Source organism: Gadus chalcogrammus, chromosome 6 (assembly GCF_026213295.1).
Source record: "Gadus chalcogrammus isolate NIFS_2021 chromosome 6, NIFS_Gcha_1.0, whole genome shotgun sequence".
Classification (NCBI taxonomy): domain Eukaryota; kingdom Metazoa; phylum Chordata; class Actinopteri; order Gadiformes; family Gadidae; genus Gadus; species Gadus chalcogrammus.
Window position 1 is genome coordinate 19,699,338 of NC_079417.1, and position 25,000 is coordinate 19,724,337.

At 46.9% G+C, this 25,000-nt stretch overlaps 1 pseudogene; it reads right to left on the reverse strand.

The window, feature by feature from the left end:
• The window catches only part of LOC130384436 (RIMS-binding protein 2-like), a 65,269-nt pseudogene that overhangs the window by 19,301 nt on the left and 20,968 nt on the right, over positions 1-25,000 (reverse strand).

Here is a 25,000-nt window from a genome sequence, read left to right on the forward strand (position 1 = left end):
TGAAGGGGGGAGAGGAGGGGGCGTGGCTCTGTCTGGCGGGAGAGAGGAGGGGGCGTGGCTCTGTCTGCAGGGGAGAGAGGAGGGGGCGTGGCTCTGTCTGTAGAGGGGAGAGGAGGGGGCGTGGCTCTGTCTGTAGAGGGGAGAGGAGGGGGCGTGGCTCTGTCTGCAGGGGAGAGAGGAGGGGGCGTGGCTCTGTCTGTAGAGGGGAGAGGAGGGGGCGTGGCTCTGTCTGTAGGGGGAGAGGAGGGGGCGTGGCTCTGTCTGTAGAGGGGAGAGGAGGGGGCGTGGCTCTGTCTGAAGGGGGGAGAGGAGGGGGCGTGGCTCTGTCTGGCGGGAGAGAGGAGGGGGCGTGGCTCTGTCTGCAGGGGAGAGAGGAGGGGGCGTGGCTCTGTCTGTAGAGGGGAGAGGAGGGGGCGTGGCTCTGTCTGTAGAGGGGAGAGGAGGGGGCGTGGCTCTGTCTGTAGAGGGAGAGGAGGGGGCGTGGCTCTGTCTGAAGGGGGGAGAGGAGGGGGCGTGGCTCTGTCTGTAGGGGGGAGAGGAGGGGGCGTGGCTCTGTCTGGCGGGAGAGAGGAGGGGGCGTGGCTCTGTCTGCAGGGGAGAGAGGAGGGGGCGTGGCTCTGTCTGTAGAGGGGAGAGGAGGGGGCGTGGCTCTCAGGACCTGATTAGAAGGAATGTGAGTGAGAAGCAGGTGTTGTCAATAAACGTATGAGCCGTTTTCTCTTCTCTCCTATCAACAGATTTATAGGTTATACTTTAATTTCTGTCAATAAATCTACACTCTACACTCTGTTCTGTAACATAACATAACATAATAAGGTTGAATGAAATGTACAACAACTAGGGCTGGGCGATTATTCTAATTTCGATCTTGATTTTGATTTTAGCGTCAAACGATCACAAAACTAATATAATCAAGTTTTTTGACAGCTGGATACATATCTGTGCATTATTTTAGATTTGAACATTTTCTTTTGACCATGTTCGTGTTTTTTTGTCTAAAAACGTTTGTCGAAAAGTTCTCAGTTACGAAGTGTTTCCTTGGGAAGGAGACATGCTGAATTAATACATCATGTTTTCAAACTCAAAAATAGTTGTATGAATAATTGCAAAATTGCAAAATTGACCAAAATAATCGTGATTATGATTTTTCCCATAATTGGGTAGCCCTACCACCACGCAACGTAACCAAAACAATCAGAAACAACATTGTAGAGTCATGCCAAAAGCATATCAATGAGTAGCGGAACGAGTGCAGCACTCAGTATAGGGCCGACAGAGCAGGGTACCTGCTGGCCCAGCTTCGGACCACCCCGGAGGAACTCGTCCACTCGACGCCCCCCCTCCTCCGGGCGTGGGATGCGTCGAGCCGTCCTCCTCCTCGTCAGAGTTCACAGAGTGCAAGCCCCGGTCCCTGAATATGGTTCCTCTTCTCCGCCTGACACACGTACACACACAGTAACACAACCCACACACACACACACACAAACACACACACCCACACACACACACACACACCACACCACACACCACAACACACACACACACACACACACATACACACACATGCAAACAACACACCACACACCACACACACACACACACAACACACACCACACACACAACACACACACACACACACACACACACACACACACACACACACACACACACACACAGATAGGCACTCATACAGGAACACACACACACACACACACACACATGCACACACACACACACACACACACACACACACACACACACACACACACACACACACACACAGATAAGGCACTCATACAGGAACACACACACACACACACACACACATGCACACACACACACACACACACACACACAACACACACACACACACACACACACCACACACACAACACACACACACACACACACACACAGGTCTTTCTAAGCGCTGTTTGTTATTTTACAATTGGCCCAATTCTACTATATGGGGTACATTGTGTTATCTAAATTAACTTTAAAGAGCAACGCTCCTCATCCATGAAAAAACTTTGTATATTTATTCAGACACACTGCCAGGTTCAGTTTGAATAATAGATACTACCATATGAATACACAACGTATAATGTGCCGGGCATTATAGGTCATATTTCCACATAAAAATATCAAAATGCCTAGTCCTATCATGTAATTTTTGCTGAGTTGGTTCAAACCCAGAGCAATCCATAGTTTTATTCCCGGTAAGGACTGTTTACATTTCACGTGTCAACGGAGTCACATGCCCTAACCTCAAACCCCTATTGAAAAACCACAACGACAGTAGTCCAGTTGAGACTATATGTAGCGATGTAGCTCAACAGTAGTGCAGTCGAGACCTAGCATAGCGATATAGCTCAACATTAGTCCAGTAGAGATTTAGCGTAGCGACATAGCTCCACAGTAGCCAGTAGAGATGTATCTAGGTTACATGTTACTTTACACAGTTACCTAGCGTAGCGATGTAGCTAGGCTACTTGTTACACATTACACAGAGACCTAGCGTAGCGATGTAGCTAGGCTACATGTTACACATTACACAGAGACCTAGCGTAGCGATGTAGCTAGGCTACTTGTTACACATTACACAGAGACCTAGCGTAGCGATGTAGCTAGGCTACATGTTACACATTACACAGAGACCTAGCGTAGCGATGTAGCTAGGCTACATGTTACACATTACACAGAGACCTCATGCTGAGTGGAGCCCTCACCCGGTTGCCCTCGGCGAACACCCTCTGGGCCGCCTCACGAGCCATGGCCTTGGCGATGGTAGTGGGATGGGCGCCCCTGCGGCTGGGGCAGGATCCTCTGCGGGGAGGGCGAGCGGCGCGGCGCCAGGTAGGGGTGGCGTCCAGGTGGGCCCGCCCCGCATGCAGGGAGGCAGCGGCGAGGGCGAGCGCTCCCAAGGTCGCGCCGCCCGCAGCCCGGCCTCGCGGTCTTTGGTGTCGGGGTCCCGGGCGCCGAGCAGGGGCTTGGTCTGGTGGCCGCCGTGTGGGGGGGGAAGTGGGGTGGGGCGGGTGGTGTGGTGGTGGGGTGGGCGGAGTGTGTAGTTGGGGGTGCGGCAGTGTGTGCGGGGGGGCCCGGGACGGCAGAGCCTGGACCTGGGGCTGGGGGTGCGTGGGGGGTAGGTGGAGGGGTAGGGCGGGTGGAGCGCTGCGGTGGTGCGGCGGGAGGAGGCGGGGGAGCCCAGGAGGGTGTGGGGGATGAGGGCGGCGGGGGAGTCCTGGGACTCGCCCTGGGCCGACAACGTCCTGACTATCAACTCTCCCGGGCCTCCAGCCCCTGGAATCCGGTTCACCTCCACGCTCCAGGGTAGTCCGCCGTGGGGAACATGACCTCTGCTATCTGAGTGGGCACATGTACACGTACGCACGCACGCACGCATGCACACACACACACACACACACACAGCCGCACACACACACACCACACACACACACACACACACACACACACACGACACACACACCACACACACACACACACAGCACACACACACAAAGCTGCTTACCAGTGCGTAGCATTCTAAAAGCCTCTACCCCCGTTATTCATTGATCAAATTATCTCTTTAGCTTTTCAATACCTACTAAATATTATGTTGTGTTCTGTGTTATTAGAATTGAGTAAAATTGCATTGTATAGATACGAGAACCAAGAAACCATTTACTATAAACACCCCAATTATAGTAACACTAATATCCTAACATGCACATCTCTCCATGCAGGACGCTGAGATCGAGTGATGCAGCATCACAGGACAGGGCATGGACCCGCCATGTGTGTCAAATCCTCTTACATAATCGCCTGGTGTAGCGCATTCTACATACTCGTGTAATACCACCGGCCGCCACCAGGTGGCGACAGCCGCCCGGATGAAATTAAGAGGCTTGGCTCTCACAAGAAATGCATTTTGGGATAACACGTAACAACTTGTTTTGGACGTCGACACCTTTTGCCCCTTTGTGCAAACGGCGTAGCCGATGACGTTGGCCCCGTTGGAGGTCCCGGCGGCGGAGAGGTCCGGGGGCTTCCATCGGACCTGCATGATCCCCGCCGTCGGACCGCACTGGACCTGCACCTCCTGGGGGGGGAACGGGGGCCCTGAGACACACACACAGGCGCACACGCATGCACGTGCACACGCATGCGCACACGCACACACACACACACACACACACACACACCACACACAACACACACACACACACACACACACACACACACACACACACACACACACACACACACAAAAACACAGACACAGAATACTTAGACCCAATTTGATGTGTGTGTGTCTGGATTGTTGGATAGAAACATATCTAAAGGGGTGTGAGTCTGCCCTGGGCCCTCCTCTCGGGGCTGATCATCAAGTGTGTTGTCCTGACCTGGCTGGGGGGGGTGGGCATTAGAATGGGACTGAGGGAGCTGTACGTTACACGATCCCTTACACATACAACATGAACGGAACACCTGGCCACATGTGTAGCGCGTGCTTCCACTGCCTCCAATGGGCAGGGTTTACGTTTCATGGCATCGCAAATGTTTAGTGTGCCGTATTTCAAAGGCATCAGAATCAATCAGTGACACTGCGGACAGTACGTCTAGAAGTGTGTGTCAGTTGGGCGGTGTTGAAGCTTGAAAAAAGCCCATTTGACATCCGAATGTGCTGGATCACGCTCCCAGCAAGCCTTCACTCACTGTGCCAAGCATCCTAGAAGACGGATTTCTGTCTCTGACCACGTTGACCTCCACACACACACACACACACACACACACACACACACACACACACACACACACCACACACAAAACACACACACACACCACACACACACACACACACACACACACACACACACACACACACACACACACACACACACACACACACACACACACACACACACACACACACTCACACACACACACACACACACAACCACACAAACAAACACACATACACACACACACACGCACAGAATCTGTCATTTCAAATTCAAGGCCTTTTACTAGGAGATTCACCCCAGTGTTGTGCAGATGGTTTGTATCAACTGATTAAATAACAAAACCTTACCAAGTGATTTCTAATGAATGAGGATTTAAATGAGATGGCTGCGATAAGCAAGAAGCAGTAAATTCAGTACAATGGAAGTCTCAGCTGTTATTTTGTTCCATGACATAAATAACATTTATGTTATTAATTGGTTTGTTATGAACGTTTCAGAACGTGGAGTTATTGTATGTGTTAGCTCTGTTAACAGATAAATGTTGTTGTAGTTTACAACATAGATGGGTCTATATATGTCAGTATGACCCGACATGGATCCCAACCGGCGATGCCCTGCATAGATAAACCACATCTCTGCCTCCTGAGTGGCTCTCACAAGACCCTGCTGAGTTCCGCAAAAAAAAACCACACAAATTCATTCTGTTCCCGATCTGCCGCTGTTTCTTCTCGCACACCGAAGACGGAAAGCCCATCTGGGCCAAGAGCGCCGGCCCCCTGTGGCCCCCTGTGGCCCCCCACGGCCCTGCAGTGGGCTGGACAGAGCCACTCAGCACAACACACAGCTGCTCCAGGGAGAACGCCCCCACTAACACAACCTAATCACTCTCCCACTGCCGCTGCGGAGGGGCACACTTCTGGAGGAGCAGGGGGTTGTTAGCCTGATTCCCCTGCTGCACGGGGGCTGAAATGATACGGAATGAAGACGGAATGACACGTTGGGAGAGTGTGAAGCTCCACGCGTTTTCTCCAGCCCATCTGCTTTCGTTCTTAATCTGGACAAGCAGGACTCTCCAAGGGTTGGGGAATTGAATTATATTTGCTTCGGCTAATAATACAGATAATTCAAAACTAAGAACAGATTAGGCCACTTTGTTTGAAGAACACAGTGTTTGTGTGTGTGCACATGTTGGTGTGCCTGCTTTTGCGTGCGTTCTTGTGTGCCTGTTTGTTTCCGTGTGTGTGCCTGTGTGTGTGCACGCATGTGTGTGCATGCGTGTGTGTGCATGCCTGCGTGCCTGCATGTGTGCATGCGTACGTGCATGTGTGCGTGCGTGTAAAACAGCTAGTCGATGCTGCTGATTGGCAGGAGGGCTCCAAGGCTCAGTAATTATCTGGGCTGACTAACAGACTGCTGTCATCAACACCCTGACGCTGTCAGCAGCAGCAAACACTCTTCCACTTTATACACCTCGGTAATCTTTGCTCACTAACAACTGCAGCAGCAGCATTGGAGGCAGCGGCAGCAGTAGCGAGCCACGGTGTGTTCTCTGTCGAGGCGGAAGCTGGGGCAGGATGACTCAAAGACCCCCAGCCAGACAGAGGACAGGAATAGCGTGTGATGAGGTGTGAGCCACAAAGGAGTGAGTCACGTAATTGTCCTCTTCAAACTGCAGGAGATGACGGTCGGCAGTCACTCACAATTTTTTTTACAAGAAGGGTACAATAATGGACGTTTAATTGATATAAGTGATGGCAATAATTAACAATTATTTGCCAAAGGCAAAGTGAATAGTGAGGAATAGGTTTATTCACAGAGCCTGGGGTGAATAATTATTTTAGTATATACTACACGAGAAGACTCCAAAAATATACAAGATAACACTTTTTCCTGGGATTGATTTGTTTTAATAGCGGTGTATTTGTTTTTATTTTTTACATTTTGTGATGAAAGCAATATCCAGAGTTTGAGAGTTTTTCAATCATGGGATATTGCCCAATATCCTGAGATAGCGAACAAATCAATTTGCGCCATCTTAGGAGGTTCACGTGTAGCATATACTGATAAGCATTAGCTAACCGATGATTAACAGTTTACTAATGTGTGGTTATACTTAACTTATGGTGTCCATGTTTACTAAGATTATGGTGTTCATGTTTACTAAGGTAATGGTGTTCATGTTTACTAAGGTAATGTTGTTCATGTTAGCTAAGATAATGGGGTTCATGTTTACTAATGTAATGGTGTTCATATTTACTATGTAATGGTGTTAATTTTTAACTATGGTGTTAATGTTTACTAAGGTAATGGTGTTCAATTTTACCGATGGTGTTCATCTTTACTTATGGTTTTTCCTGAAAACTAAGTTAATGGTGTTCATGTTAACGAAGGTATGGTGTTCATGTTCACTAAGATAATGGTGTTCATGTTAACTAAGGTAATAGTGGTTACCTTAATCACCAACCCGTACCAAAACTGAGTACTGCTTACCCTGACCTCTATGCTAATGCTATTTAATACCGTTATTACTGCATTAACTTATGTTAATGAATGGCCAATTAGTGTTGCCAAAAGAAGAAAAGGCCGAGCGGCCCCTGTATCTAGCTCCTGTTGACTGCAGGACTGACAAGGCTTTACCCAGCGGCTGTGAGGTAGGTCCTCTCTGGCTCCCATCCCTCCCCCTCCATCAGCATCAACAGTGTTGTTGTTGCTGAAGGATCTCCACGGTGATGATGATGAGGTGACTGGATGTAGTCAATAATCCCCACCCCCCCACCCCTGAGAACCTGCCTCAACCCCCACCCGCCACTCGTCATTTGGAGAGCCAGAGACATTTTAATTTCCATTTGAGCTCGGCACGCGAGTGTATGGCCCAGTGCCTGTACCCCCCACCGCCCCCCCCCCCCCCTCCCCCACCCTAAAAGGCAAGGTATTAGGTATTAGTGAAACGATTGGGGGGAGTGAGAGAGAGAGAGAGAGAGAGCGAGAGAGAGAGAGAGAGAGAGAGAGAGAGATAGAAACTGAGAGAGAGAAACAGAGAGAGAGAGGGAGAAACAGCGAGAGAGAGGGAGAAACAGAGAGAGAGAGGGAGAAACAGAGAGAGAGAGGGAGAAACAGAGAGAGAGAGGGGGGGAGAAACAGAGATAGAGGGAGAAACAGAGATAAGAGGGAGAAACAGAGATAAGAGAGAAAGAGAGAGAGCAAGAGGGAGGGGGAGAGAGAGAGAGAGGATTCCAGAAATCCACACATGCTATTACATAATGTACATAATGCATAGCATATGAGGGCTACCTTCTCTAAAACACCCGATTGCCTCCTGTCACACATCCCTGATCATATGCTGCCTTGTTCTTTCACACCTGTCTGAAACTATTTCTCTGCACACAAATCCTTGAGGCCAATCACAGAGTGCAGAGTGAACGAAACAGAAAGCAGAGCTTAGATGTTTGTCAGGTTGGCAGTAAAGGTAATAGACCTCAAAGCTTTCTGCTGAGAGCCTGATGAGAGGCGTGTGTTCAATTATCAGATGCTTGTTTTCTTTTTCCATTAGATTCTAGCTTTTCAATCTTGGTAACACCCTTAATCACTATTTAACGCACCACAACACTGGTTAAGGTAACACTCTCACTCAGAAAAACCATGCCTACATGCCTGTGTAATCAGTGGTCATGTCAACAGTCAACACATTACATACTCAATGGAATAAAGTCATCCTCAGACACCAAGGTGGCCAGAAATTATGCAAGGCTATCTAAAGGGTAACCAAGCTCTTAAACCAGACGGCGCCTCAAAACATAATGTCATTAACTCAAAGCTGGACCAGGTGACGCCACCTGACACCGTGAAACATCTCTCATTCAGCCGAAAAACAAATTTAACACAGGAGCCATCGTGATGATCAGTGCCTCCCCTCAGAGGGAGCCGTTTCCTGCATTCGATATGGAAGCTAGTGTAAGGTTACTCCTTAAGAAGCTCAGGAGGCTGACCTGCATGCTGAGTGCAGAACTCCACGGAGATCTCCCTCTTCTCCCTGTGCTCCAGGGGAAGCTGCCAAGGCACCTGATGCTCCCTGGCCACCACCTTCACCTTGTACAACCGTCATGGGCTTCAAGTTGAAGAACTGGTAGCGGTGTCCTCCGGCCTTCACCATGTCATACTCGCTGCCGTTCAGGAAGATGTTGTGGCTGTAGTTGCTGTTGCTGGGCATCCAGGAGAGCTCGGCGGAGACCTGCGTGATGTTGTTGACGCGCAGGTAGTAGGGCGCCACAACCACCTCCTTGCCCACCAGCAGGCTGCAGCGCAGGCGGTCCGACAGGCCGCGCTCAGTGATGCACTGCACCGACACGCGGTAGGTGCTGGTGGCCAGGTTGAGCCTCTCGATCAGGGACTTGGTCCTGCCCCCGTAGGGGACGCTCATACGCACCTCGTCGTCCACCAGCACATTGTAGCCACTGATGGAGCCCCAGCCGGGCGGCACCACCGGCGGCTCCCAGCCCACGATCACACTCTTGGCCAGCTGTTTAATGAGGTTGATGCGGCGGGGGTAAGGCACAACGTCTTCGCCAACCTCATCAGTGCTGACGTCCAGGGTCCCCGTCCCATTGCTGCATGTGCCCAGGAGGTCCATGGCCAGTCGGCTGTTGCTCATGCCGTCCATCTTACAGTCCGACAACAGACTTCCCAGACCCATGCTCAGGCCTGAGCTGAGGCCGGAGCTGAGGCCTGAACTGAGGCCTGAACTGAGGCCTGAACTATGGCCCGTGCCCCCGGTCGTAGCCTTCCCCAGGCCCAGGCCTACGCTGAGTCCTGCTCCGAGTCTCTTGGAGGCCAGGCTACTGTGGTTGAGGTATGCGTACTCCTTGGCACCGTCTCTGTTTTGGACGGCAGGTTTCTCCTCGTCTTGGACAAAGTCCACGAAATTGGAAGGGACCAGACCCTGCTGGCCGTCCAGCAGCTCTCCTGCGGAAGAGAGAGGAAATTGTTAGTTCTATGAACATCCTTTCTGTACCAACAGCGATATATTGTTGCACTTCTTATGACAAATGTACTTATTGTAAATCGCTTTGGATAAATGCGTCTGCTAAATGCGTCTGCTAAATGCCCTAAATGTAAATGTAAATGTAGGATGGGGATGTGTGGCATCGAATGCAACATGTAACACTCCCCAAGAACAAAACACTGAACCTTGCCCGCCTTGGACTGGACTGCTCTCCCCAAACCCATCCTGGACTCCACATCACTCTCCTCCTTCAAGGCTTCCCAGAAAACCCCTCTCTTCAAACTTGCTTGTAATAGTAATCCTTTAGTCTAAATAATATCCATGTTTCAATTTTAGAATGTTTTATTATTGATTAGTTAGTTATTAGTGATTTTATTCTTAATCTAGTAAAACAATACAAATACAAATCAATACAATATTAGCTTTACTTAATTGAAAACTTGCGTGAAAGTAGCCTACCTTCATAAAAGCCATCTTCATCCATTGTCCCGTAAACATAGAGGTACTTCCCCGACACCAGGGGGAGCTCTGCTTCTGGGTGCTCGTTTGGTCCGTCGTAAGGATTATAGCTACAGTGGAGTAGATAGCACAATGTCAAGGCCGGACGTCACAGTGCAATGTCCTCTGCCATTTTGGGAGCAAAGGATCTTTGGATTGTAAGTTATGTGTAGCAAGGAATGTTTTTTTGGTCATTATTTAATAATTAATTATTAAGAGATTGTTGTGTTTGAAACTGCCGAGGCAGTTGTCCTGCAATCAAAATTCGGATAAGCCTATGATATTGTATATTTATGTTGATGTAGGATTTACAGTAATACAACTCTCTGGAGGCCACTCAATATGAGAAGCAGAAATATCAATAAGAATTGGGTTTTCTGTAAGAATGGGACTGCTACACGCTGCAAGTGTGGATGGGGCTGAACCTTCATTAGTATGAAGGCTGAGATGGCAATTATTTTAGAGCTGACAGGTAACTCACTGACCGCTCGACCATCACATGCTGAGAGCAGACACATCCAACGCACGCCAGACACTCTTTCTACACTCAGGAACCTTTGCAAGTCATTGGAGTCTAATTTAAAGGGCCGTACTGTCCCTTTAAGACGGTCTGGATTGAATTGGAATTAACCTGAAATCCCAGACGGAAAGGACAAGCCATCCGTCTAATGAGCCTGGCCTTGTGACAGTGATACAGATCTGGATCTGTACACTGCTGACAGAAAATTAATAGATGGAAGTTTAATTCCTCATTGAAGAACTAATCATACTAAACATTAGCGGTTTACAGATTTAGTAAGTGTTAGAGTATTCGTTATATTTCAAAGATTATGCAATAAATACTTTTGTTTCCGGGTAAACCAAGACATTTTGACTCAATCTATGGGCTCTGGTAACATATATATATATATATATATATATATATATATATATATATATATATATATATATATATGTAATAATATATTTATGACATTTTATTTACCAAGATAAATCAATGGAAAAAAACAGTTTTCGATCGATTGAAGGAAGAGATAATCACTGTATTGTTGGATAATGAAAGTAATGCAAAGCCCTCTTTTAGTGTTCGTACCTGTAGCGAGCGGTGCACAGACGGACTTTGCCGGTGAACCTTTGCCTCACCCTTGTTGCTGAGCTCAGTTCTTTCTCCATCTGATGGAGAAACGACAGCTTTCAGTGTTTGAATCCCCCCCCCCCCACGTAGAGACAAAAAATATTACATGTATTAAATGCGTCTCGCAGGAGAGCACAGCTTCTGCTCTCTGTCCAAAAAACTGAACAGAGAAAAATATATTGTATTTTACAGTAAATGCAGGAGAATTTCACACTTTAACCACAAGCATTTCATGTCTCCTTTTTGTGAGATTTTCAAAGCAAAGGCAACATTCTCCAGAATTGAAAAATGTGAAAGGAACAGTAAAGAGAGGGGATAAAAAGAGTTTGATAACGTAGGAATGTGTACCAAATCCCCAGGGCCATTCAGGCTGCTTTGTTCCTCCTCAGGCTGTTCACATATTCATCAATTTAACTTAACAATCAGATCATTATAAGGCTGTTGTCTATGAAGTGTGGCGGATCTAACAGTGAGACCACCAGTAATCAAAGGCCTTTTGAAGGGAGCTCGCTGACAATAGGAGCTGTGACGTGGGAAGCTGGTCCAGGGGAGACACAGACCTCAGAGAGAAGGGTCGGCCGGGGCCCGCTGTCCCGGCCGCGGGTGAGGAAGGTGGGCTTGAGCGACAGCAGGTCAGGCTTGTCCCCACTCATCTGGAGCGGCCTGATGAACTCTGAGATCAGAGACCTGCTCATCGGAGCCTCGTTGCCTGGGTAACGAGAAGAGAGGAAGATGAAGGACGATGTTGACGTGAATGTCGAAATGTTTGCTAGCACCTAGATTGTACGAATATACACATAGAACCGTACGTAGACACTAAATACAATGGTCAAAGTGGGGACGCATGGAGATGGATGGGGATGAGTGTGTTGGTTCTGCTGCTGACCATTCAGAGAGTTGGTTCTGCTGCTGATCATTCAGAGAGTTGGTTCTGCTGCTGACCATTCAGGGAGTTGGTTCTGCTGCTGACCATTCGGAGAGGTCAGCGGGTTCAACGGGAGTGGAGGGATTGAGAGTGAAGATCGCCAAAAGCATCTCCCTCACAGCATCACAACTCCCCATTGAAGTTAAACTGGGCACAGCTCCAACGTAAAAAGCCTCATTAGGGCGTGCATTTGTGTATTCAGTAAGTGGAGTCAAAAAAACATATACAGAACCAGCGTTTAGTGGCTAATGGCAAATTTCTCAATATGATTGATCGTATCATTAACAGCTGTGTGTTTACGTTGGTATGCATCAGAAAATCGTTTTTCTGGAGTTTCCACACTCATGTTCCGTGCTGGTGAACTGTTGAAACTTGACTGGCGCCAGGCTCAGCTCTTACGTTCAATGGTTGGTTGTATACCGTTAAGGGGACTATCGTGGTGAGAGTGGTCGCCCTGGGCACGCACAGAACAGCCATTACTGGGAATGCTGTGCAAACAACTCAATTTAGTACAAAGGTAAATTGAATGGTGTTGCAAAAAGAAATAACCACCATTTATTAACTGTGACCAATTCAAGGGGAAGAACGATTTCCATCGAGAGAACAAAGCATTTACAATGCAACTATTTGACTGAGCAGAAAGCACAGTTGTCACTGGTTTTCACGCCACTAGGCTGGCAATGGTTTATATTTGAGGTTGGATCTTTTTCACATACATATTTTTACAAATATGAATATTTTGTCTTTTCAGGTTTTCCTTTACTTTTTCTGTGGCGTCCCGTCCATGTATGAGCATGTGACGAGATAAGTCTCGAACCTTGGATGACAAAAAACATTATTTGAAAGCTATTATCCCTACTGCCATTACGGCCTTGAACCAGTAGGTTAACCAGTAGATAAGCAGTAGGTTAAGGTTGGAAATGGCTCTACTTATGCTGAATGCTATCATCAATGTCCCTGTTGTCCTATGTAGGAAAAGGCATCCATCCATCCATCCATCCATCCATCCATCCATCCATCCATCCATCCATCCATCAATCCATCCTTCATGTATCCTCCTCACCCTTCCCCAGCGGGCAGGCCAACCCATTGAGCAGCTGGGACAAGGATTTGCTGGGTGATCCTGGGGACTCGCACAGGGTGAGCGGCTCCGTGCTGAGGATGTCGAAGGTCCCCGCCTGCAGCCGGAACTTCTCCAGCTCCTTGGAAAGCAGGTTGAACTGCTCACTCTGATTCCGACATTTCTCCTCCAGCTCGCGCACTTTCGCCTGATGACGGGCAGGGGAGGGGGGGGAGGGAGGGAGGGGGGCGGGAGAGAGGGAGGGAGGAGAGAGGGAGGGAGGGAGGGAGGAGGGAAGGAGGGAGGAAAGAGAGGGAGAGAGAGCGAGAGGGGGGGAGAAAGAGAGGTGGGAAGGGGAGAGGGAGGGAGGAGAGAGGAAAGGAGGAGAGAGGGAGGGAGAAGAAGAAGAGACAGACCAAGGATATGAGAGCAGTCATGAAAAAATAATTTATAAATAAAATGCAAATAGGACTCACAAACGACTATGTTCATGTATTTGTACTTGGCGTTATGCATACACAATTAAAGTGTGTAATGAGATTTGAGACTAGCGGCAACATGCAGATTACTTTTGACGCAATGTGCCGTGTTTGTTTCATCATAGGCCTACGACTCTGAGCTATGAAGTCGCTACTTCTCAGCTGTATTTATGATTTATTTTATTGAGGCAAAAGTATATGGATTATTAAAGAAAACTATTTCGATTTTTAGCCTTTCTTTAAAATAACACTTTTTAGCATTGTTTATTAAAGATGAACACTTCTTCAACTTTTCAAAATGTGCAAAATATGCAAGTATCAATTAAAACTGTTGAATGGTAAAGCGCCGGAACTCCTGCTTAGCCACCGACGTTACAAGGGAAATGAGGACTTTGGGTAAACAGCTTAGTTTAACACCTTGGTTAGTTTCCAAACAGTATATATCTGTATATTTAAAACACATTCAACCACAGACAACCAGGCAGACAGCCTTGATATCATGGCTCCCATGATAGCACAGCACTGAGTGTTAAAGGAGGAGATTTCATGCGGAGAAGCCACAGTTGGCTGAACGTGGGCATGCTTTGATTGTCTCATTCCTCCAGGACACTTGTAAAAACCCAAAGCAAACATTGATAAGCGTCTTGGCATCATACAGGCTGTGTGACAGAAGACAACATGCCAGAGAACACACATGCAGCAACACAAAAAACCAAAACACATTTTTGTCACAAGTTGGAACAGGCCTGAAATCAATGATGATTCAGGATCAAGAGTTTCCCTAACTACTTATTGATTGACTTAATTTGCTGCTTTCGTTGAAGTCATTTGATGTTCATTCATTGAAAGTTAATACATTGTTGTTTAATTAACAGTTTAATTTGTATTATGTGTTGTGCCAAAAGGTCCTTAGTTTGCTTGGCTAAATCCATGCATACATTTCCAGCCCCCTACTCCTTATATAATTACTTAATCCCTTCTAAAAGCCAGGATAGTGTTTTAAACTTTTGAACATTACGATTTAAAAGAAGATAGAATTCCATACAGATTCCGAATGTGTGGTTGTTTTGATCAAAAGTAGAGAGGGAACATGATTTGTTGTTGCTGGTAAGCAGAGCACGGTAAGTCCAAATGACAACAAGTAAAACACAAAGTAATAAAAACAAAAGATATGTTAGATTCTCAGACTTTGAGGGGACATCCACCTTTGATGTAGAGAAACACAGCCAATAAATGTTAACATCAAGACAAGATAGGAATTAAAAGAAACTGTCACTGTTTCATATTTCAGCATCAAACTTGATGACAAAGGTAACAAGAGACAGTCCTGAGTGTGTAAAAGTAAATTAATGAAAACAATTATAAAATACCTGCATGCTGTCCAAGTGGTTCTGTATATGCATAAACACAAATCCATACAGTAAAAAGAGATTTAGGAAAGATAAATATTTAGCACAAGCATCAGACACACACATCTTGAAATCTAAATTAATTTCAAAGAGGACATCTTGGTCTGCAGCATTGCTCATGCAGAATATTCACCTTAGCTCGCATTAACTTAAACGTGTACGCTAACATGCAAATAAATAAAAACATTGTTGGTCAATTATATTTTATATTGGCCATATTATTGACTTAAATCTGAACGTTCATTAACTTATTATTAACTTAAATCTGATTGTTCATCAAGTTATTATTAACCTAAATCAGTTAGTTCATCACAACTCTACCTTATTTAAAATCCTAATTGTGTTTTTTGTTTTTTACATTTAACTCCACAAGTGTAGATGCTATTTGACCCTGACTGTTAAGGGCCTTTTGCCAATGGGGTCAAGATGGCCCTCAAACTGGCCCCGGGCTCTCTAACACAAGCATTCCTTAGCCCTAAATGGCCCCGCTCCCTCAACACCAGCACAGGCCTGAAACTCACCTCTAACAGATGGACCGCGCCTTCATGTTCCTTTTTAGCCTCAACCTGAGCCTGAGAGACATGGAGAGAGAGCACAACACAGCCTGATAACCTTTTGGTTATGAAACTTTCAGCTCATTCAGCCTTCCTCACCTCCTCACTGACGTATTCTACGATGAAACTAGTGTAACATGTTCATCCCTGCTGTGATGTTCATCGCTGATGTTTAAAAAAATTACTGTAGGAAGTAAGACACTGGTAAGTGCCTTTTGAACAAAAAGAGTTAGATCAATGTCAAAACATATTGGCAGGTTACATTGATAGTTCATCAGTTGGGTATTTTGCCCTGACAGGGGAGCGCTTGGGAGCTTTCCTGAATAGACAATAAAAACGAAAAAAACACTGACTCCAGATTTGAACGAATATAACTAACTATACTTGTTCTATTAAAGGGCTCCTTCACCGATTCAGAACCGGCGTTCTATCATTATAAAATCGTTATTGTAATATATAAAAAAAGTTTTTTTTCCCTCAGTCTAACCCAGTCTTCCCTTGGCCTAGCTTTCCTGATTTAATTTTCTCCCGATACGTACAAATGACGCGTTTGACGTCATCTCAGTAAAACTTTGCTTGCCTGCTAGAAGCATGTCAATGGCTAGAAGGTCCGAGGACTACCATCCACTGGTTCCGCAAATTGTGAGCCCACCAATAAGGGATGAGGGGGGGCGGGAGCTCACGTACCAGATGTAAACACAATGTCCGCCATGTTTCTTCACCGCTTAGCTAGAGAACAAATTTGCAATGTGAATCAGCCAAAGTTGATTTTGAAAATCTAATGTTGGATTCGGACATACAGCCAGGAAGAATTGACACAAATAGAGGGGGAGGCTACTGCGGCTACAGCTGAACAACCCTTGCATGTTGCCGAGGACGAGGAGCCGCCGGAGCGCGCCAGTTTGCTCTATCCGCCTATCACAGAGTCCCTGTGCTGCAGCGAATTTCAGCGATGCCAGTTTCTTCTAGAAAAAATGTCTGAATCTGGCGAGGACGGGGCTGTGTGTAACCTCTCACTAAGGCTTTACGCCTTATCTGAACAGTTTGGTATTGGATACATATTTCCGAACGCAGAAAGTGAACAGGAAACGCCAGCCAAAGCCCGCCGGGAGAAACAGACGTCTGAGCATAGAGTAAGTGTTGTTTTTTTTTACTAACACATTGGCTACAATAGTTTTGAGACCCGGGGAACGTGACAATGTAGTTATCCGAAGGTAGCCGATCTTATTGTCAGAGCATAGGCTACGTTATGTTTGCTTGAAGTCTGTGTAATGCTGTATAGGCTACTCAAGGCATAATTTATCTTGCTTTGCTAATGTTGTTCTCTTTCTTTCTTAGACAATATCGGCTTCCTGTGTTGTCCAGGCCATCAGAGCTAATTACCCAGCACAAGATGGGTAGTACCGTGGCTACCAGGAGACAATAGATGTTCAAGATTTTGACTCTAGCAAACGCACCCTACACGTTTCATTTTTGTAAATAGTTCATATTTTTTCATGAATAAAACTTTGAATTCATGTTGGTTGTTGTGATTTGTTTACTAACCCAAGTGCTGTTATACTAAAGTAGGCCTACTGTATAAGACAAACACTTATTTCAACTGGGGAGAAAAGGTTGAGTACAAATACTTGATATAGTGAGCTACTGTAATTAGTCTAAACTAAACTAGAGTCTAAACTAGTCAATGTATCACAGGGATATGTTTACACAAAGTTTGCTTGCGCTACCACTTGCGCTAGTATAATGGGTCCTTCCCCCTTCAAACGGAAAAAGGTGGGCGGTGCAGCGAGCGCAATGCACTGTGGGAGTTGGAGGATTTATTACTTTTGAGATACTTTCTGCTTTTTCTCAGGCTAGGATGAACCGATTTAAATTTTTTTGCACATTTATAATACATAGAATTATTTACTTCATAAAACCTTCATATCTCCACCGGTGAAGTATCCCTTTAAGAACCACACATAACATAAACTGTCTGTCTTCTTACAGCAGCAAAGCAGAGCTCTGCCTAAGAGCTCTCTGTTCCTAAGGACTCTAAACCAGCCAGGCCACAACGATGAGGACCAACTCTTATCTCCTTCACCCCCTCGCACCCTCCCCTCATCCATGGCTCGGACGCTTCTCCAACCCAGTGTGTGGCGACACGGTAGACAAACATCGTAGGCTGGACTACCTTTTTTTTAACCAAGCCTCAGAAAAAGAGTAACTTGAGAATAAGATTGCTGGTCGCTCTAACCAACAGATAAAGGAGTGCTTGTGTGAAGGGCGTGCAACTTGGTTTGGGTGCGTGTGTGCTTTTGTTTCCATGCATTTACGCATGCGTGTGTGTGTGTGTGCGTTGTTGTGTTTGTGTGTGTCTGTCGTCAGTGTGTGACGGTCGTCAGTGTGTCTGTTGGTGTGCGGCCATGTTTAGGTCAGTTCAGCGACACTGCATCAGAGGCAGAACACTAGTGCGAGCCCCTTACCTTTTGCAGAAGGTCAATCTCCTGCTGCTTTGCATTGAGGACAGCCAGGGCCTGCTCATGCTCCAACTCTAGCTGCTGCCTCCGCTCCGCAGCCTCGCGCATATGCTGCTCAGAGAGAGGGTGGGGGGGAGAGGGTGGGGTGGAGGATGGGGGGGAGAGAGAGGAGTGGAGGATGGGGAGGAGAGCAAGGGGTGGAGGATGGGGGGAGAAAGAGGAGTGGAGGATGGGGAGGAGAGTGAGGGGTGGAGGGTGGGGGGGAAAGCAAGGGTTGGAGGGTGGTTGGGAGGAAGAGGGGTGGAGGTTGAGCGAGGGTTGGATGTTGAGGGGGGGAGCGAGGGGTGGAGGGGGGAAAAGACTTCTGTTAGTAGAACTCAATGAACATGTGATACAGAGACATATGAAAACCATCTCCGGTGTTCCGTTTCAGACCGGCGATCGAGGGACGGAGCATGGGCAGACAAACGGTTTTGCAGACGGACACGAGGTACAGAAGCCCTTGAATACGATTACAGATGTGAACCTGCTGCTGCAGAAAGAGTCCTGTGATCTTTCAGAGGAAAGGGAGAGAGATGCTGCACCAGACCGAGCTTCGAGATGAGAAGGAGAGATGTTCGGTGTGAAATAAAAACAGCGATTGGCGATTCGGTTTGAAGTATGCCGCCTCGCAGAGGTGGATTGAGCGTGGCGTTTACAGGCTTGTCGATGCTGAGACAGTGTGCTTGTGCTGCCCTGGTCAATGCAGAGGGGTTTAATTATGTGGAGAGGGTTTGCCAATCACTAGCGTCGTGGTGTTGACTGAATCACAACAGCAGCAGCAGAAAGATCCAGCCATACAATACAGTTGACTGAATGACGGTAACAATAGCAGTCCCTAAACTGCTTCTGTAATTTAGTGGATAAACTATGAAAATACACCTAGGTACACCTAGACACACCTTTTCTAACTAGTAAATAACCAGAATGAAATTACTTTGAAAAGGATACATTACAGTTGAAAAGGCATGTGGTGTAGTGATGTCATGGTCAACAAAGCAATGAACTGTGAACCCCAACAACAACACAATCCCTGATTAATACTATAAACAACACAGTACACTCTCAGTATCTGCGATTCCCTGCTAGACCCCAAACCACAACACCCTGCCTAGTGTGTGACCCGTCCCGCATTACGCACCGGCCTGGCCTCCTGTGTTACGGCAGTTGCCGTACCCAGCAGATGCTGTGCTCTATCTGCCCCTCTTGGGCAAGGTGGTCCCTCGTTTTCCCCGACTTTACACCTGTTTGTCTTGCACACCTGCCATCCTTATCCAGTCATCATCTCTGCCCTACCTCGGATCTTCAGTCACCGGGGGGCAGCAGGACCACCAGGTGGGGGCCTCCCCCTGAGCGCGGGAGGACGGACGACGGAGGACGGACGACGGAGTTAAAACGCAGGGAGTGGAGGACAGGAAGCCCTGGTTCCTCACCTTGAGCACCTGCTCTAGGTTCTCCAGTTTGCCTTGGAGCTGGTTCTTCTCCTGCACGGCTGAATCTCGCTCCCACGTCACCGTCCCGAGCGTCTCTCTGAGCTGGGCATACTCGGCGTTCACCTGGGGCGCACACACACGCACACGCACACACACATACACCAACACACACACACACACACACACACACACACACACACACACACACTGGTAGGAGCAGTGCTAGAGAGTGGCGGGGTCACACACAACCACACACAGCTCCTTGAGGCTTAGCGAGACTGTCGGCCCTCACCCTAACCCTACAGGGTACAGAATTCTGACACTGAAACCTACTTATGGGCTCAGAGAGAAATGTCACGGTTTTGTATATGAATTATCAATGAGGTACAATCTGTATTTTTTATGAGATCCTTATGAGAACTTTTACTACGTTTGTTTTATTATGGAATATTTATGTTGTGCGTGTGTTTATTATTAAATATATTTGTAGCAGTTACCGAGCATACCAATTGAATAGGCTTCATTGGCGTAAAGCATTTCAAGGTAACCCACGAGCACTCGCTACTCAGGATTCTCTCAGTTCTCTCAACAAGAAAAGAAAAACTGAATATGTTCTGTGTAATTGTGACACGTTTGCAATACCTGGGTAATACGGTACTGAACAACATAAATGAAAGGTCTGGTGTAGACAAACACAACTCTGGTTCCTGCATGCGTGATTAACCCTTGATGGTGGACCCTACACTCACACGTTCAGAGGATTGAAGTGCAGTGAGGAGATCCTCTTTTTGGCAAACACTTCTGGACCATTGGCTGACCCATCACCCTCTGTAGCCAGAGAATGATTATGACCCCGATGGTCCTGGCTTATCTGGCAGGTCACCTATCTGCTCTCTGAAGGACCGGGACGACAACAAGCACACAACACCAATCACACCACTCTTTATAGCTTTGGACAGCTGGGGCGAGCCATTAGGGGTACGCCGAGGTCAGAGCGTATATATAGTTATATAAAAAGAGCAATGTAAAAAAACACACAGGGCAGGGGCTGGCGGATGAGCTGACCTAGATGAAGACACGCACACATGCAGGCACACACACACACACACACACACACACACACACACACACACACACACACACACACACACACACACACACACACACACACACACACACACACACACACACACACACACACACACACCACCCATCCCAACAGCCTATTGAGATGATGGGGTTGTTTAGGAACCAGGATGATAAGTTGGGGGAAGGGGGAGATTTTGTACGAGTCTGCTTTGTGTGTGAGTGTGGGTCTGTTTGGTCATGTTTGTGCGTTTATGCCGCAGTCCCGCAGAGAGTGTGGTTCTAAAATCTGTGATAAGGGCGGGGGGTGAGCTGCTCTCTGAAAAGCTGCTTCCGCTCCTGATAAAACATCAATAACTAGCGTTTCCCTCCCATCTTCAACTCCCCCCCCCCCGCATCCCCCCGGGATCTACCCCTGACTCCCTGGACTCTCTACCCAGAGGCCCTGTAGCCACGGTGCTAAGAGGCGAGCTAACAGGCCACTCCTAGACCCAGAGACGGATGGAGGGCCTGGGTCTGCTCAGCAGGGGGAAGACACAGATTTCAAATGGTTTGCCTGTATGTATGTATGTATGTATGTATGTATGTATGTATGTATGTATGTATGTATGTATGTATGTATGTATGTATGTATGTATGTATGTATGTATGTATGTATGTATGTATGTATGTATGTATGTATGTATGTATGTATGTATGTATGTATGTATGTATGTATGTATGTATGTATGTATGTATGTATGTATGTATGTATGTATGTATGTATGTATGTATGTATGTATGTATGTATGTATGTATGCATGTTTGCATGTATGCATGTATGCATGCATGTATGTATGTACGTATGTACGTATGTACGTATGAATCTATGTATGTATTGTGTATGTATGTATGCATTGCACTCTTGACCATCCCCGGAAGGAGGGATCCCCCACCCCAAGATTTCTTCCTTTCTTCTTGCTAATCAAGGGAGTTTTTTCTTGCCCTCTGCGCGATAGGGTCAGGGGGTTTTCATAAACATATTGCCTTTAAGCCCTTTGAGACTGTACCTGTGATAAGGGCTATACAAATAAAGTTGCATTTAATTGAATTGAATTGAAGACGCATAACTCAATCAAGCAATTGAGATAGTGTTAGTTATAATGAAATACAAATAATAATGAAATAACCCTTTCGTATCGCAGACCTTTTCCCCTGACATAAACCTACGAGGCATAAACGTAAACCTTTTGTCCACTTGGGCAAATTCCAAAAAACAACGAAACACTCCTTCTTACCTTGTCATACTCGGAACCCTTCTTGCTGCTGTGGAACAACTGGAGACTCAGGTGGGCCTTCTCCTGGAGCACATCTTGATACTCATTCTCCTGGGGGCAGAGGGGGGAGATGCAGACCGGGTCACGTCGTTAGAGCCACGCCAGATTTACATGATTAGGTCCGAGCCCACAACTCCACTTAGTGTGTTGTTAGCAGTGACAGACCCTGCATTATTTATCCAGGAAGGGACCGAAGGGGGGTAAGGTCCTCTCCTCTGCCCCAGAAAGAGGCACCGGAGACAGGGTAGGGGAATGTGTGTGTGCGTGTGTGTGTGTGTGTGTGTGCACTTGGGGATGAGCTGCCATTTTATCAGCGCCAGGCATAACAGCGAGCAGGAATAGTGCAGATAATAACAATCCTGGCACATCGTGCCATGGATGCGCACGCGTTTGATGTCAGTGGCGCTTAAATGTAGAATTTATTTGCGCTGGTGTTGTAACTAGGCGTAAATTGGATTTTCATTGATGTACTCTCAAAACACACACAGACACACACGCACACACAGACACACACACACTGAGACATGTAGAAACAGATACGCAAATAAACAAACAACCACACACACATAAATCCATGACTGAACCAACACGGGTTCCTCCATGCACATCATTTTTCCCGCCAAGTGTGCCAGTGAGAGATTAAAAACAGCCCTTCGTCGGAGACGAGAAAACCTAATTACATTCAATCAACAGCCAAGAGGCGCGCCACTGACGCCGTTTCCAATGTCAAATGAAGATTCTCTCTCCCTCTCCATCTCTCCCTCTCCCTCCCTCCTTCACTCTATCCTGCTTTTCCCAATGCTGGGCACTTTACATGAGCTGCAGCTATGAGTGTAAGCCAAGTGCTGGCTGCCCATGCATTGATTTACAGTAAGTATAGTTTTTAACAAAATGGCGAGTGACTCCAGGAAGGTCTGACATATCTTTGGGCTGATCTTCAACGTTATGGCTGTCTGATGCGATCATCTCCAAAGTTGCCATAAAAACGACATCTATAAATCTCTTTTTACACATTTACCTTAATGTCCAATCTTAAAAGAAGTTATCCGTGGTTGTAAAGCATTGCAAGGCTTCTAAGCGTCCAACACACCAGACGAGCCGTGGTGTGCAGCGGCGTGCAGAAAAGGACAACACACATAGGAAGATTAGATTTGATTCGATTCTAGGCCTGGCTCTGGATTTGATATAATGGATGGAAGTGGATGGTGCCGAATGGCATGACAAAGGTTTGGATCAATGCTGGAAGTTCGAGCACGGCAGCATTGGATGATGTGTGTATGGAGCGTTGCTTTTATACCAGGCTGTCAAGCTAACACTGAATGGAGAAATGAGTGAACCAGTATATCAGTAAATCATGCTTCCATGCTACACAACTGCCTTTCTCTGCAGAGATTTGCCGCAGGCAAATAGCTCTAAAAAGAGAGCCAAGAATGCTGCCTTTTTCTTAATTCACACTCAAACAGAAAGCACTTTTGTTTGTGTATGACCTGCATCAATCGCTGCCATTAATTGTTATATTTCCAATACTTTGTTTTATCTGAAGTCTCACTTCTGTTGATTGTCACATTAAGTGCTGGAGCGAGTTGCCCAAGCCTTCAAGACATTCATCCTTAAGAATGAGCACCAAACTATAGAGGAAAGCTAATCATTGTAAACAGAGTTATAGGTATTAAATACTAGATTTTCAAGATGCTATTTACGGTACAACTTAATGATTGCTATTAGTCATATAACTGAGTTTACCAAACCCATGTGAAGGGAACATGAGGGGAACACATACTTCTATGGATTTGATTGACCATCAAACTAGTACCGCTGATCGCAGACAGCAGAACATGTTGTCACCCCAAAGCATATTTTCATGGGTGTTGTAGTTCAATAGAGGAGCAGTGTCTGGCACCCGTGCACAGCATGCACCATCGATTTGTGAAATGATTCAGCCCTCAAAGTATCCCGTTATCCCAATCATACCCAAGAACCACCATTGTGTTCATCGTAGCGTCAACATCACTGACCAGTGTGTGTGGAGCACAGACGCTACGTTCAACCAGGAGCAGCAACACAAACAAACCCTGCAGAATCCCTCACTGCCGACTCCAGGAGACATGGAGTGTGAGTGCTGTACAGACAGTACGAGGAGGTGGCGAACGCACGCTGCGCAGTGTGTGAGCTCATTAGGATCTCCGGGAGCTGCTCTCCGGGTGTTGGAGAGTCCACATGGAGGCGGGCGTCCTGGTCTCCGTGCGGCCCCACTGTTTGCCCTGCAGTTTCTGATTAGAGCCCATTTCACACACAAGAGCAAGGCAAACAGTTCCTCATAAGGACTGTTGTCTCCTGACTCCCCGCCTCTCCGCTCTCACCACACATTGCTACGGATAAACCGGAGGGGAATGAGAACGCAGGCCAATATATTTGATGGTCGATCCCAAAGCCAATATAGGCTCTAAGCCGCCTCGTCTTCTGCTGTGCCTTGTGTCGTTTCCTCGTATTGTTTCTCTTGTATTCATCTGAAGTCTCCGTTTTCAGTTTATATTTTTTTTGTGGGTCAATAAGTCCATCTAAAAACGTTTTAATAAAAAGGTTGCCAATCCTGCACTTTGAATTCCTGTGTACGCACGAAACACAAAAAACACATGCTGTTTTGTTTCAAATGCACAAAAATGCATAGCAAAAATAAATCAAGGGCGGTTTTCCACCTCAGAACGCGAGGCTCTGTCGGATGGTTTCTGCACATACGGAGCGTCCCCTGAACACAGGGCCCACTTGAAAAGGTGGGACCCCGGCAGCAGGCACCGGAGGCGCGCTCTTAATGAAAGCTTGCAGGTAATGTGCCTTTGATGACCCCGCCGGCAGACACCTCGCA